The sequence below is a fragment of the Struthio camelus genome, chromosome 7 (assembly GCF_040807025.1).
Source record: "Struthio camelus isolate bStrCam1 chromosome 7, bStrCam1.hap1, whole genome shotgun sequence".
Classification (NCBI taxonomy): Eukaryota; Metazoa; Chordata; class Aves; order Struthioniformes; family Struthionidae; genus Struthio; species Struthio camelus.
The window spans coordinates 16,780,777-16,795,788 of record NC_090948.1 but is presented as its reverse complement, the minus strand read 5'-3'; the positions used below and the strand labels follow the sequence as shown (position 1 = coordinate 16,795,788).

Sequence of the window (15,012 nt, the reverse complement as noted above, 5' to 3'; positions counted from 1 at the left end):
TTTTCCACTGTTTTAAATGGAACAGAAACTGACATGGCTGCCTCTGCTAAATTCCTCACTTTTATACCTTCATCATCTATATTTCAGTGTTTGACACTTTGCAGCATGTGAAGAGCAGCGCCAGTGGACAAGCTGGAGGAATAATACAATTAAAAAAAAGAAGAAAAGGGATGAAGATACCAGTATTTTAGTGGTTTCTCTTTTAGAGATGTTCCTGGCAATTACAGTGGCCATGCTTTTAAAAACCTTTATAGTGCTACTGGTGTTCTGCACCTAAATAGTTTGTTCTGCTTTTGTTTCTGGCATTTCCATCCTCCCTTCTACAATCAAATATTTTAAATCATAACAACAAACTTGAGTTAAATTTTAAACCTAACTGTGTTCAAGAGAACAACAGTTCAACATCTCAAGCTTTGCAAAAGATCAAGTTAGATCCTCACATCGTTCTTTGCTTTAAAACTAAGGGCACTTGTAACGATTAAGCAGTCAGTAGGCTTCTTGAGATAACTGCAGCAAAGAAGTTGTCCCATGACTAGTGGAACAACGCCCGACTTCCTACTGATTTTATTTCGGTCCGTTGTCTCCACTCCTACAGAAAAGCCAGCCCAAGTCACTCAGGTCATTTACGACTTCATCCCATATACATAGTATATCCAGTTCCACATCACATTGTACCTTTGTCTCCTCTAATGACCAATATGGAAAGATGAACTGGTATCATGGCTCATTCCAAGTTATGACTTGTGTATACAGGGGCAGGGGGTGTGCATGCATGCACATAACACATGCGAGAGTGTGCGCACTGACTGCTCAGCCAGCAAAAAAAGTAAAAATGGGTAAATTAAGCTCAGACTGAAGATTTTCCTCAGTGGGAGTGTTAAATTTGGGTTGCAATTCAATACTTACCCATTACAGCTGATGAAACTTGCGGAAAGTTTTAAGGTATTAAATTCCTACTGCTTTGTCAAGTTTAGGTGAAACCGACCAGCAAATTCAGAAGTCAGTAGTGGGGAGATGGACAGAGAAGCAGAAGGGATCAAACATGATCTGGTTCCTTGGCCAGGGGGGGAAAGACATAAAGCTAGGATTACTAGCAACCGTTGAAGTTATTACTGCCTGAAAGAGGGAATCAGCTCCAAAGTTCATATTTAGCCAGGACTGTTACCACTCCAAGGGAGGACAAAGATCTAATGGAGTTCCCAAATCCCCAGCCTCATACCATCAGAAGCTACGAAGCATCAGCCGAGCTCTAAGGAGACTTCTGCAGGCACTGCAGGAGGTTCACTTGCAGATGAGTACAGGAGGATTGCACTGAAAAGACAGCTCCAGGCAAACCCTCACTTCTCTTAAGGTTCTCTTTTGGGAAGAGACTTTGTCAAAGAAAAACGAGGACAAAGTCCTAATCAGAGATGAATGATGCTCTGTGAAAGGCTATCGAAGTAGAGCTTCCTCCATTCAGGCACAGATTTAAGAACTGAAACCTACTGAAGAAAACAGACATAGGATTCCACCAACAGAGCACTGGCAGCGTAAGCCAGCCAATCCTTTATTAAAAGCACAAAAAAGGGACATTGCGGCAAATTACTACTCATGTTAAAGCTACATCAAAGATTACAGAACTGCAGTTCTGTATGTTTACTCCTTCTTTGCCACCACACACAAAGAAAAAGTTGATGTCTTACAGCCTTTGCCTTGAAACTCCTATGCTGCAAGAGGGTGTTCCCACAAGCCCAAACACTACATCACCTGAATACCCTGCAGGTTTTGAAGTCCGTTCTGTTGTCCTATTTCCACTTGTGGAGTCTACTTACTAATTTATTTCTCTGACAAGTTAGTACAACAAAAGCCTAGAGAATTACAGCTGTTTTGTCTTAAGATGAGAACTAGAAAGAAAAAGTCTCACAGTTTTGTGAGGCACTACTTGCATTTAGACAACCAAGAAAGGACTCTTTCTGGCTGGCTGATCTCTAACAATATGGATACACCAAATGCAAGTTCTTCAGAAGGAAACGAGGATCCATGTATCTAGTCAAAAGTAGTAAAGCATGTGTCACTTACCAGAAGTCAAATGATTCTGAATGTAGTAAAGAAACACTATAGCTTGTCTTTACTATTACGTCAATTGTTAAAGGACTCCAAAAATCAACATAGCAAGGACCCTGAGGGGGAAATAAAAATAAACATACAAATGTATCAACTGTTCAGCCCTACAACTGTCATTTTGAGATCTAGCTTAGGAATTGATATTCACAGATCAAGACAGAATAAGTAAGTGCTAGCCAGGGTACTAGTTAAGTATGCTAGATCTTAGAGACAACGTCCCACTACAAAATAAGACAATCCATCATTTATTTATAGTAAATATCAACCTGAAATATATACATTTTGCACTTTAAAAGACCAACTTGAAAAAGCCAAAAATATTTGAGTCAAATAAGATAATAGTTGTCTAAATCTTTGTAGAAATGTATTAATTATTTAAGAACTTTTTACTATATACCCTCAAAGCAACACCACAGGTATAAACATTCTGACCTGTTAATAAAAACAAGGTGACTAAGGTACAACAGGAGATGATAAAAAGCTGGAAGTGGCAGGGGGGATCCACAGCCAAGAACATAAATCAAAATTCAGAAGTGTTAAAGAAGTCTGAGCAAAGAGACACATGAAGATCTAGGGTGAGCAAAGTCAAAACCAAGAAGGCACATATCCATATTAGCTAAAAAAAACCTAGAAGAATACGGTAGTGTACTAACAAACATTCAATTGAATGACATACCATCATTCAACAAAACTACACTAGTAGGTGTTAACATTTGTAAGTTAAGTCTTAAACATGCTAGTTTTCCAGGAGTTAATCAAAAAATATTTGAAGCAGTGTTCAATTCCAAAAAGTCTTAGAATAATGAGAAAATTTAAAGGGACTGGAACAAAAAACCTATACCTTTGAAGTGTCAAAACATTGAACTGATAGTTACTGGGATCTCACCTTGATACCAGTTTTCAGAAATAATGGAACAGCCTGTAGATAACTCGACTACTGAGGAATTAAGAGCAAAACCAGTGTCAGTCAACACAGGCTTGCATGCCAATGAAACTATAAGTTTGACTAACAACAATAGTGGTTTTGATAAAATATTTTTAGATTTAGATAACATTTTTGGTCTGGTACCACACATTTTGACTAGAACAAGCAAAAAAAAAAGCCAAATACATAGAGATCAAAAATTGATTAAGTGATAGCTCTTGAAATGTTAGTGTCAATGGGGAGCTGTTATCAAGAACATTGCTAGTGGGGCCCATCACATGTTGGTTCATGGCCCTATGCCATTTAACATTTTAGTCAGTGACTTGGAAGAAAGTAGTCACTGAATTTGCAGAAGATACAAAGACAGGAAGAGCAAAAAATAACAAAAAGGTCTGGGTCACTGAGGCTGCTTACCAAAGCAGAAGCAACCAAGCACTGCTGCTGGGGAGGGGGGAGGAAAGGAGACAGGGACAAGCAAACCCACAAAACACATCTAGAAACAGGAAAAACAGCTTCTCAAATAGATAACAAGAATAGTCAATAGTCAAGTTCAGCCAGACATAAGATAACCTCAGTTTAACAAATATGCAATAGAAAACACAAGAAATGCACTGCTGGATGAGACCAATACTTTACCTAACCCAATATTCTGGAGATGCTATTTAGGGTGAGTATGTGGGCTGGCCACTTGAAGATCTATTCCACTTGTACTCTCTGCAGCATTTACATTCATGATATTAGGAGTCTCATTAACTAGTAGGAAGTAACAACTACCATCCCCACACTAGGCTTTTACTGTATTCCTCGTGCCGAGATCTTTGGTCAAGATTGGATATATTTATCCACCACTATGGGATTTGAAGCAGAAATCAATTCAGAAAAATCCTGCAGTCTACATGCAACACAGGAATTCTGTCCCTTTTAGGACAGAATCTATTAAATACTTCCAACACAGGCAGCTTAATAGAAAGGCAAGACCAAGCAACACCAACCAAAAAGGAAAAAAAAAAAATCACAGGACAGTTATTAATATACAACAAGTCTCAGCACATGCATATAATAAGTTGCAAGTGTTCTTTATTCATGCAACATAAAAGATCACCACATCCACCTATGATAGATCTTTTTAAAGTACCCTAAGTAGAAGGGAAAACAACTGTCTCAACTTTACATTGTAGAGAACAAAGAAGGAAAAAGCAGCACATCATCTGCAATTTTACAAAGTTCAAGCCTATATTTCCTTAGGATAGTGAAACTGTACTGCTCAGGGACTAATTGCAGACATCCCTGCTCCAAAGACAACAGAAGCTTGGGTAAGCACAAGGGCTTTCTCCTATACATCTTGGAGATCGATACTTGCTTCTGTAAGAATAGTATAAACACATGCATACAGAAGAAAAGATCTACCTACAGAAAGATGTTAAGAAAGCAATTGTTTAAAACAATGCTTCAACAAAAAGAATAGGCGTAACCAAGTCCCATCTGGTAATACCTAGTTTTTCCAATACTGCTTGTTGCTAGAATACCTTGGGAACACAAGACAAAAAAAGTGAAACCATTTGCTAAGGTCCCTCAACAGGCCATTAGAGCTGAAGAGAAAACGGATCCTTGAGCCCTAGACTAGTGCTTTATTCACTCAGGAACAGCATTTCCAGCAGAGAAAGCTCACTTGAAGCAGTCAAGAGGCCAGCAAGGCACACTGTCTGCCAAATAGCCATTTCACTGTTACAGTAACATACTACAATAGTAAGATGAGAAATCAAAAAAGGCATGAAAAACTATTACAGCAGTAGACAACTACTGTTGATAGTGAATGCTTTTAGCCATCCATACTGCATCCCCATCCGCCGAAACTGATTCATTAGAATTCCACCACTGGACTGTAACTTTATTAAACAAGAAGCTGTAGCAGGCCATCCTCACCTTTCTCTTCAAGCATCCTTTCAGCTAAATGCAATTCCTCTTCCTCTGAGAATTAAGTCTAAGCACATTTTCTCTGATGGAATACCATACTCGCAGCAAGGCACTTAAAAGTTAATGAGTTAAGTATGGTGGTAAGACAGCTATGTATCCTAACAGTAATGGTGCTGCAGTGCACTTGCCTCCACAACAGAGGAGAGCCCTGCCAAAACCCCTAAAAGATAAGTTTCTAAATGGGTAGACATGGCAATACTCTCTGGAATTTAGATACACCAGGTGTTAACACGGCTTTCATTATCAAAGCTCTTCAGAACCTAATGCATTTACTCTCCCAGCATCCGCTGCAACAGGGGGTTCTCATCTCCTCTACAGGGAGCAAGTCAGACACAAAGAAAACAAGTTATCAAGCACTTTGGCAGCGCAAGAAACGGAAACAGGTTTCCCAGTCCGAAGACAGCACTAACTGGCAGATCATCTTTCCATTCTACAGCAGAACCACTTCCTACAAAGAGAGAAAGGAGGGGGAAAAAAAAAACCCACACCCACCACACACAGCAAAGTGACAATTTATAAAGCTTGTTGCCAGAGTATAGCAGGGCAAGAGTCATAATATGGACCATTTTCCCCCTCTCTGCCCCAAGAAAAGTTTTTTGTGATCCAATATCAAGAAGAGAATTGTACAAAGGCATATAACCTCTTTATACTCAAGGAAAAGTCTCAGCAGCAGAATTCAAGAAAATCCAAGGACTCTTTGCAATGGCTGTCTCAACATCATCTCAAGGTGCAGCAATCACACCAGCAGACTGAGCTTTAATCTTCACGTGTATTTGCGGGGGTGGGAAGGACAGCAGATCCTCTGACTTGTAGCTACTGCATCCCTTTAATCTGGCTAGCTGTTCAAATGAGGGTTGTAGGGTTCTGCTTTACGTTTTGACTCAAGATCAAGAATTTCACTGTACAACTAGCTGGTTTTCTCCATGACCAGTCACCACCAATGCAGGACCTTATCTTGGAAACTTCTCATATAAATACGTACATCTTGCTACTTTAGAAAATGAACCAGAAAACCCAGGCATCACAAAACGGCAAAGAACAACAAAAGAAGAATTTCAGTAACAGCACTTTTGCTCTCTCTCCTAAAACAAACAAATAAAAAAAAAACACCACACTAGCTTTTCCTTAATTGTAGAATTATATTTAGATGAGAAAAATGTTTTAAAAGTAAAAAAATTCAAAGTGATATTTGTCTTTTTTAGTATCTCAGTCCAAAGATGGTGCCTTTAAATGTTCCACCTCCAAGTCTGAAGTTCTAGCAGACTATCAGGTACATCTTTCACTGAGAAGAAACAATACTAGCCAGAGACAGACAGTTTATAAAGAGTCTAAAAGAGCCCATTAGCCCAAGAATGTGATACTCTAAAGTAGAAATTTTTGTTCTGTACTGTTTTGTATCTGGAGACCCAAACATTTCCCAAACTTTAAACAACTTTTCCCGTATACAATAGTGTTGCATTGCTTATTACAGGGAGGAAAAAAAAACCCAAGAAACCGAAAAAAAACCCTGCACGCGCACACACACACAAAACACCCCCCACACTTGAAACTTTTCTTCTGTTTGAAACAGGCTGCTAATGCCACATTACCAGGCAAAGTTAAGATGACATTCATTAACTACCAGTATTTATCTCCATATCCCATGTTACCTCAGCACAAGCATTAGAATAGCCTTGCTGTAGACAGAATTTATCTGTCTGGAAAATACCTCCCACGGAAGAGATTGTACTTCCAGCAGGGTCATTTCACTGCTCCGCTTTATTTCATGGCCACAGCAGTGCTTGTGCCAGATCAAGCAGAGTCAGATGTGGTAGCAAGAACAAGCGGCCACAGGTATATATAGCAGAGGCTGTAATCACTTTAAAACATGAAAGAATCCCTCTTTGCTCCAAGAAGTTGTATATATGGGAACTTAGACACCAGTGATTTCCACACTAGCCTCAAAAGATATGTATTGTTATAATACAAAAGTGTGTTGCCAGTGTGTTTTAAACTAACTGAGCTACTGGCTGTATTTCAAATTCTGTAGCAGCCCTATTTAAATGGGTTCAGGCCCTTCTCCTTAACCCTAGAAGCTCAATCCTTCCCCACATCATTCTCTGCAACATACAGCCACCTAGTGAATCAGATCACCTAAAACAATTTGGCTAAAAAACAGCCCAAAAAGGGTAGGCACAAACTGCTGAATCCACTTAAACAAAGACTGCCGGCAGAAAAAGTGTCAGCTAAGCCATAGCTGTGATCTAGCAAACACTTCAGAATTCATCTTGGTTTTACCCTCCTTTTCCACCATAAAACTCAGTTATAGATCTTCACTGAGGATCATGAGATCATCACTGACCTACATCAATACCTTTTTACTCTGTTGTTTGTGATTGTCAGAGACTAATCTGACATTACTCTGGGGTAAGCCCCTCCCTGACTGTCCCAGGGATGAGTGTGCCTTGCGACTCTGGCTAGCTAACAGCATCCTGAAAATTCTTACAATATGCAAAGATACACCATTTCATTAGGTCAAGTGATTATTTCACTGCAATGCTAGTGAATAAATTATAATGCTAGATTTTGATTAAAAATATGGATTTTTGTCCACTCTAATACACCATGCTATAAACTGTTAGTTTAGGTAGCAGGTTCAGGAGCAGCCAGCTGAGCTGTCCCTGCAACCGCAGAAACCTCCAGGAGAGGAAAGAACGCATGAATAATACAGGAGTCATTACACCTAAGTCCAGGAAAGCTATTCCCATTCCCAAGTTAGGGCACTAGAGATAAACTGTCATTTGAGTTTGGTGCAGTAGTTCAAAATAAGGTGATATGGTGAAGCTTAAAGTTATTCACTACAAATACAGTCTTCATCTTAACAGCGGACAAAACCATACTTGCTCTCCTCTGGCACAAGTACCCATCTGGAAGGGCAGATGTCCCCAGTCAAGTAAGCCAAAGCTATTTTACATGAGCCAACTATATACACTATAAAAGCATATTCTGTCTTAGCAACGCTTAGTTTTAAGAGGGTTCTCAGAGGTCTTGTCAGCCTCTTGTGAGGTGTTCTGGAGCTTTTCATCTGACAAAGGGGTCTAGCTACTCTTTCTATTTCAATTTCTGAGTATAAACATAATGAAGGAAGTTCAGAACCTAAATTACCTATGATAGCTGAGTTCAAACACTTGCAGGGAAAATATATGTAGGTTTATCTTTGTTTTCTCCTCCCTTATTGATAGGGCTGCTTTGGCCACTACTGATTAGAGAATTAGCATTTAGATAGGGCAGGGGAGTGTACATTGCCCGTTTTTCCAACTTCTCAACAAAAAGAAGAGTTTCTTCTTCAAGAGGGAGAATGGCTGGAAAAGTTGCAACAGATAAAGCAAAACAGAGCATGTGTGTGCGGCAGGGGCGAGGGGACAGAGGAAGAGTCACTGATATAAAGCAAGATAGTATGGAAAAACGCATGAAAAAAGTGTATACAGTCAGTTGCTATTTTGCTTGAGGTTCTATGTGACCCCAGATCGGGTTACCGTTCCTTGACCCCTGTATTGAAGAAGCAGAGCTATAGAAGAAAGCAATGCAATTAAGGGGAGTCACACAGCATTGCAGAGTCTACATCATGGAAACAAAGCTCAGTCTTGACTACAGTGAATATGAATTTGATATTCTAAGAAGACTTCCCAGAAATTCTGGAAAAATATCCTTACCAGATGGACTGTTCAGTTACAGTCTCTACAGAAAGGGAGAAAGGATGATCTAGACCAAATCCATTGGACATTGCAGGCAACTACACAGAGGCGAAAGGATAACTTAAGGGGCAGGGTCGGGGGAAGGGAAAAAACCAGCATGCAAAGGGAAGTTTCTTAGGGTTTAAAGACATTAGCATAGAATTCATGCTCTGCTTTGTAGCTAATATAATGACTAACTGTAATCAGTTAAAGTGCATCTCTGAATGTAATGTAAGTGATGGACTTGTGAATCCACAAGTCCAAGTAAAAACACAGTGCAAAAGGAGCAGAGTTAAGCCTAACCGCACTAGCTTTAGGGTAGTTTGCATGACAATAGTAGCAAAAGCACAATGGTACAAAGCAAGCACATGATAACTCTTACAGCTATATATCTTTAGTGCATTACTATTGTTACCCTTGTACCAACAAAAGTAAATGCTAGCTGAAATATTCTTACCTGTGCTTCATTTGCACCTTTATTACAGGCACATCATCTTACAAGCTGCAAGCCCCGATACTCACTCCTCTGGAGGCAGAGAAGAGTGCTGGCACAGTTGCCGAGAACTTTACAACTAAAGATTATAGCAGTAAAGCAATTTGGTACTTTTATCAGTAATTTGTGGGAACTGCAATTGCCAGATATGATGGAGCATTACTTGATTTAGACTGGCAGCAGTTTCTTCGGGAAGCACTCTTCCCAAAGAGAAAATGATTGATAAAAACCTCTCTCACTTCTAATGCCATGTAATGTTTGCCATTGTTTCATATAACAATTATTTGAACCTTACTAACCTTTTAGCTTCAGCTATACATCATCAATTCCCTAAACTATGCCTATAGACACAGCTCACAGGAGATGCACCCACATTCTCTAGGCTATTCTGTGTACAGCTAAAATTGGAGTTACGGTGAGCTTGTCTTTTTCTTCCCCGACAGCAACACTGAATGGAGGAAAGACTGCTTAAAACTAGTCATTTCTATTCACTCTCTTCCATTTTCATTGGCAGTACAAACAACTGTATAGGTACATTCACTGAACTAAAGAGAATTAAAATATACACATCTTTGCTGCATTATTTCTTGATAGAAAAATATTCCTGACCTGATCCAGTTACGTCAGCAGGAACAAGTGGCAGGGCCAGGGACAACTTAGATAGCAACACTGCTGAAAGCAAAACCTCTGTTTAACCTCATTATTTGCTCCCTCAGAGTGCCTTTCCCTTTTGCAGATCTGAGACAGACATTTGAACTAGGTACTGAATTCAGAGTTGAAGATCACATTCAGAACAAAACTTTCAGGATTTGGTGGATGCAAAAGTAATAGGCTAGGGAATATCTCATTTATGATGACCACACGGGATAAAGTTATGTCCAATATTTAACATTTTAAATTGCACTTAACTGAGCTGTGCACACAGTAATTTTAGCTCCCACTATCATCTTTAAGTCTTCCTCAAGCCAAACAGTTCTGTGCCACTTTTTGTCACTGCGCAGTCTTCTCAGTCGTGTTTACTCCAGACCTTCTAGAATTCCTGAAATACAGCTTGCAGCCTTTCACAAAGTCAAACCTTTAATCCACTGCACTTCAGCTGAGGCCATACTACCCCCTCAGAACTTTTTTTTCAGCCTAGTTGGAGTTCTTTCCTCAGAAACACAGTATATGAGCTGAACTTGAGACAGAGAAAATGTGGGACTGCTGTCTTCTATACTAAGTTTCTTGGCGTCATTGCATTGCGGCAGACCCTCAGAATCAAATTATGGGTTTATTTTCTTTAAGAACATCAAATCATTATAAAGACAAATATTTGCAGATCAGCCTTCTAAAACAGCCAGCCTTGTTCCAATCTTACAGCTGGTATCTCAATAAAAAGGTCTCTGTAATACCTAGACCAGTTACTTAGAACATCTTTGGTGTTAAGAAAATGAAGAAACACTAGGAGAATGCTCAGCCATCTAATGCTCCCCCTACCACTGATTCTTTGTTTGAAGTCTGAATTTAATTTTCCAGGTAATCTACACAGAAAGCTTTTTAAAACTCAGCATCACAATATGGTGTGGAATGTTAAATTCAATGGACACTGAAATATTCTGTAACAACCTCTATATGAAGAAATAGGAGCACTTCACATTTTTGAGTGCTGCTTTGCTAGAAAAACTTTTAAAAGCTTTTAAAAATCAGGGTCACTGTCCGCTTATATCCAATGCGGCTCTCTTTGTAACTTCTCAACTGTCCTTTCAGGAAAGTATTCCATCAATGGATTTCCTAGTCCATGGCTAGGAATTTCTAGCAGTACAACTATGTAAGTAATGAAGAAATGTGATACAAGTTGTGCTTCTGCAGGCTGCACACTAATCATCTGGTCTTAGGGAATGAAGTCTGAAGTAACACTAACAAATATTCAAAGTTAAAAATTACATAGATGTCTATGACATTTTGCAAGTATCTTCCCTTAAACTACCCAAATTGTTTGTCATTTTTTTCTACATAAATTTCTCTAGAAGGAAAATCGTGCACACGTAATGAATAAGGAATGGTACAAAGAATGAACAATGATTGCAGAAGATGGTATGTGCAATAAGCTTGAATAACAGAAGTTCAGACAAGTACTTTACTCTCCACTAGCGTCAATTTTATCACCTTTAAAGGATGTAAGGTTATTTCAGACATGGGGGGGGGGGGGGGGAAAACCACACACACCAAACAGCACACCACGACACCAGAAACACATTCACAGCCTGAGAGCATATTCTGCTTTAGTAGATTTTATAAAATTAAAATAATCAATGGGACTCAATGAGTTTCAAATCCTTCTAAAAAGCTTGTAAGCAACCACTCACAAACCTGCTTTTCTATAAAATCAGGGGAGTAACACCAGAAGGGGTGACTGAAGGAATTAAGCCACTAAAACAAAACGTCACAGGATAGCAGAATAAGTGTTGTAAAACACTGCACTTTCCTAGTGCAAGTTCTTCTGGGAATGTCCGTCAGTGTAGTTAAGCCAAAGAAGAACTGCAGTCTTACCTAAAATTACTACCCATATACAGAGCTGGACAGCAAAAGTGAAAATCCAACAAGAGAAACTGTAGTCAATTACTTTAAAATGTTAGCTAAAAAGACTGATAACAGCTTTAACAGCAAAAGGAACTCAAACCGCATGAAGAGAAGTGTCCTTTCACCTAAAGGGGAAGAAAAGTGGAAGCATACTGGAACACTACTGTCGGAGAGGAACCTACAAAATCCATGGCTAATGTGTTGAACATAGCCAGCAGCATCAAATTCACTTCTGTAATTAAAGTAGTTGCTTACAGTAGTGTATCAAAAAATAATCCAATTAAATATAGTAGTATTTGAATACATGAGGTGCTCCAATAGGTGATCAAGCCAAAAATATATACTTCAAAAATTGTACGTTAGCTTAACATTGACTTCCTCAGCTTTGAGCTGCTAATTACTGCCAGACAATTGCTTACATAACAGAAAACATGCAATACCTTGTTTTGCAATAGCTACACAAGCACAAAACACATTTAAAAGAAGGCTGCATTCAAAATAAGTTTAGCATAGGGTCTCATTCTTCCAGAAAACTGTTTCCTTACAAGTACTAGAATTATCTAATCTGCACTGCAGGGTTTTAAAAAAAAAGAAAAAAGAAACCACACGCACACACACAAAACAACCCACACACTTCCTCAATGTGCAATATTTTAACTGTTACTTGATGCAGTTATTTCTACAGAATATTTCACTATTTCAGGTATTTAAAATCTCTCCCAGGCCTATACTCATGTATTGAGAAATCTGAAGCAGTCTTTCATAAATATCTTGAACACAATCTAAAGATTTTATATGTTCCTGAATTAACTGACAGTTAATCTTATTAGACAGGAACCAAGATTTTCAAGGATGAGTACTAAAACTATACTGCTACGTAAGCCCAGCTCATTTAAAAAGCAACCACGAAATTCTTCCTACTCCTGCACCCATTTTTGAAGTCATTAATAAGTACCAGTCAAACTGTAGAAAAACTGTTTCTACCAGCAGGCTTCTGAATATGCCAAAGCTAATTACATTTCAAAAAAATATATAATCTATGTGCAATTAAGATACTGGCAACATTTTAATGCAAAAAAAAAAATTGTTTAAATATACTAACATCCTAGTCTTGGGATATCCAGTCAAGCTACACAAAGAGATGCGTTTGTCCCTTGTATACTCCCAAATGTGGAAGTAGGATCAGAAACTGGATCTGGAAGAAAGGGTAAACAGCATGTTAGTCAAATTCACAGAGGATACTACATTTGGAGATGTTACAAACATTAGTGAAGACAAATACATAAATGACCTAAAGAGAAAATAAAGTTAGTTTGGAAACAAAATGTGCCATGAAAAATAACTTCAAACACTCAATGCTGAGAAAATCTAGGGGTAAGGGAAGGAAGAGTAAACTGAAAGAAACCTAGAAGCAGCAACAGGGGACAGTCAGCTGAATATTTGCATTGAAAAATAGTTTGGAGTTGCAGAGGCATCAAATAGGAAAATCAAGTTTTCTGCAGTCTTTGAGCCAGTAACAATAGCCATCTCCTCACACAATTGCCAGGGACTGAAAAATTCCCTTTCACTCCCAGCAAACGGAAAGCTCTTCTCAACAGCAAATCAAGTTCTGCAGGAGGTAGGGTTTAATTTTTTTTTAAGCAATGTTAACATACGGTTAGCATAAGCCTACGCAGCAGGTTCTTCCAGTACTTCTGCTGCTCATGGCTTTGTGTAGAAACAGGAGGAAGCTAACAAAACGAATCAATTTTTAGAGGTGCAACTCAACCTGGTATTGTTCAAATGTATTCATGTGGTCACTAGGAAAAGGGACCAAAACAGCTAGTTCACCTACCCATAAAAGGGAATGAAAAAGCCTTTTACCCTTGTCTTGCCTTTAAGTTACTTTCCCGAGAATAAAGACATCCACTTATCTATCACACTGGACAACTGCACTGTTCTGCTGTAGGGGCAAGGCAATAGGCGGGAAGAACTGACTCCACCTTTGGAAAGCCTACAGGAGATTTTTTCCTCAGTCATATAAGTCAAAACACAGAAGTTTAAATAACTAGCATGCACCTTCAAGGGTTGTTAAGCCTTTCCTTTTCAGACAGGCTTTTATGCACAAAGTATCAGTTATTCCACTTCATTCCCAAATTAGGACAATACGCTAATTTTGCGAGACTCATTACTCTAAGTAATGAGGCTTCACTGAGGAACAACATGCTTTATACTCAGGACAGTTCACAGAGCAACGACAAAAAACAGAAAAAACCCCCAAAACCCCTCCACACCGTAGCAGCCATATTTCTGCCTATCAAGTTGCTGTATCTTAGAACAAGCTCCAGTTTGGAGGCTTGTGCTTCAGTTTAGGCACACCATCATGTGGCAACAAGAGACTGAGGAAAAAAAAAAAAAAAAAAATTCCTTCCTCTTGACCTCCACTAGGCGAAGCAATTTCTGAACCAAGCTATCCTTTGAACACCTGAGACACCCTGTGAACATCTACAACGTCTGCTTGTGGTGTGATGGGAAGAACGGAGAAACAATTTCTATCAAGCTCTCAAAAACGAGCTTGATATTTGGCAGAGACTGTTTGGTCCTGCATATTTCAATGCAGATTCCAAGGACAGAACTCCCAGGCACCTCTCAAGTCAAAGACTCACAAAATGCAGTTTCTAAAGGTATTGTAGCACCATTTTGAAGTATTTCAAATCATGGGGCCAGTACAGAACTGAGAACCAGATCATCTCATGGGATATCTCAGTGCATTTCAACAAGATGCAAAGCTCTGGACACTACAAAAACCAGCCTTTCCTTTTTGCGCAAAGGGACATTGACCAAATATTCAAATAACCTGTTGCCCTTTTTGAAGGGCCAGTACTAGCACGAGGCAGACAAATGCCAACCAAACTTGTGGATTCAGAGCATAGTTTGATGAGCATTTCTTTCACTGGAAACAGCAGCTTTTGCAGTCCTTCTCTTCTCAGCTACTCATTCCTGACCCTGTATTGCTTCCTCAGCTGTGCTGTTGCAAAGGCTCATGGGACTGCATGATGGACAGGACAAGTGATCCCAGTTTAACAGTGACTTCTGCAAGTTTAACTTGCATAAGAAAAGCTGTTCAGTTAAGACAAAAGTTTACCTAAGCCAGGACCCCAACTGCAACAGAGGCAGAACTGAAGCGGCCACACAAGAGTTGCCTTATACCAATATCATCACAGAGCGCATGCCTAGAAAATCATAAAGAAGATGCACCTAGGAAC

General features: G+C 39.2%; 1 protein-coding gene across 18 annotated transcripts in view; it reads right to left on the bottom strand.

Moving 5' to 3' along the window:
* The window catches only part of LCOR (ligand dependent nuclear receptor corepressor), a 108,699-nt gene that overhangs the window by 62,157 nt on the left and 31,530 nt on the right, over positions 1-15,012 (bottom strand). For 4 of the 18 annotated variants that reach the window (XM_068949874.1, XM_068949882.1, XM_068949872.1 and 1 more), the window contains exon 2: positions 12,870-12,962. The exons of 9 other annotated variants lie outside the window; for them this stretch is intronic. The gene's annotated coding sequence lies outside the window, so the exon portion shown is untranslated. Of the gene's footprint in view, positions 1-2,058; positions 2,160-12,869; positions 12,963-15,012 lie in introns of all 18 variants that reach the window. 5 more of the 18 variants (XM_068949869.1, XM_068949868.1, XM_068949880.1 and 2 more) reach the window with 2 other exon arrangements.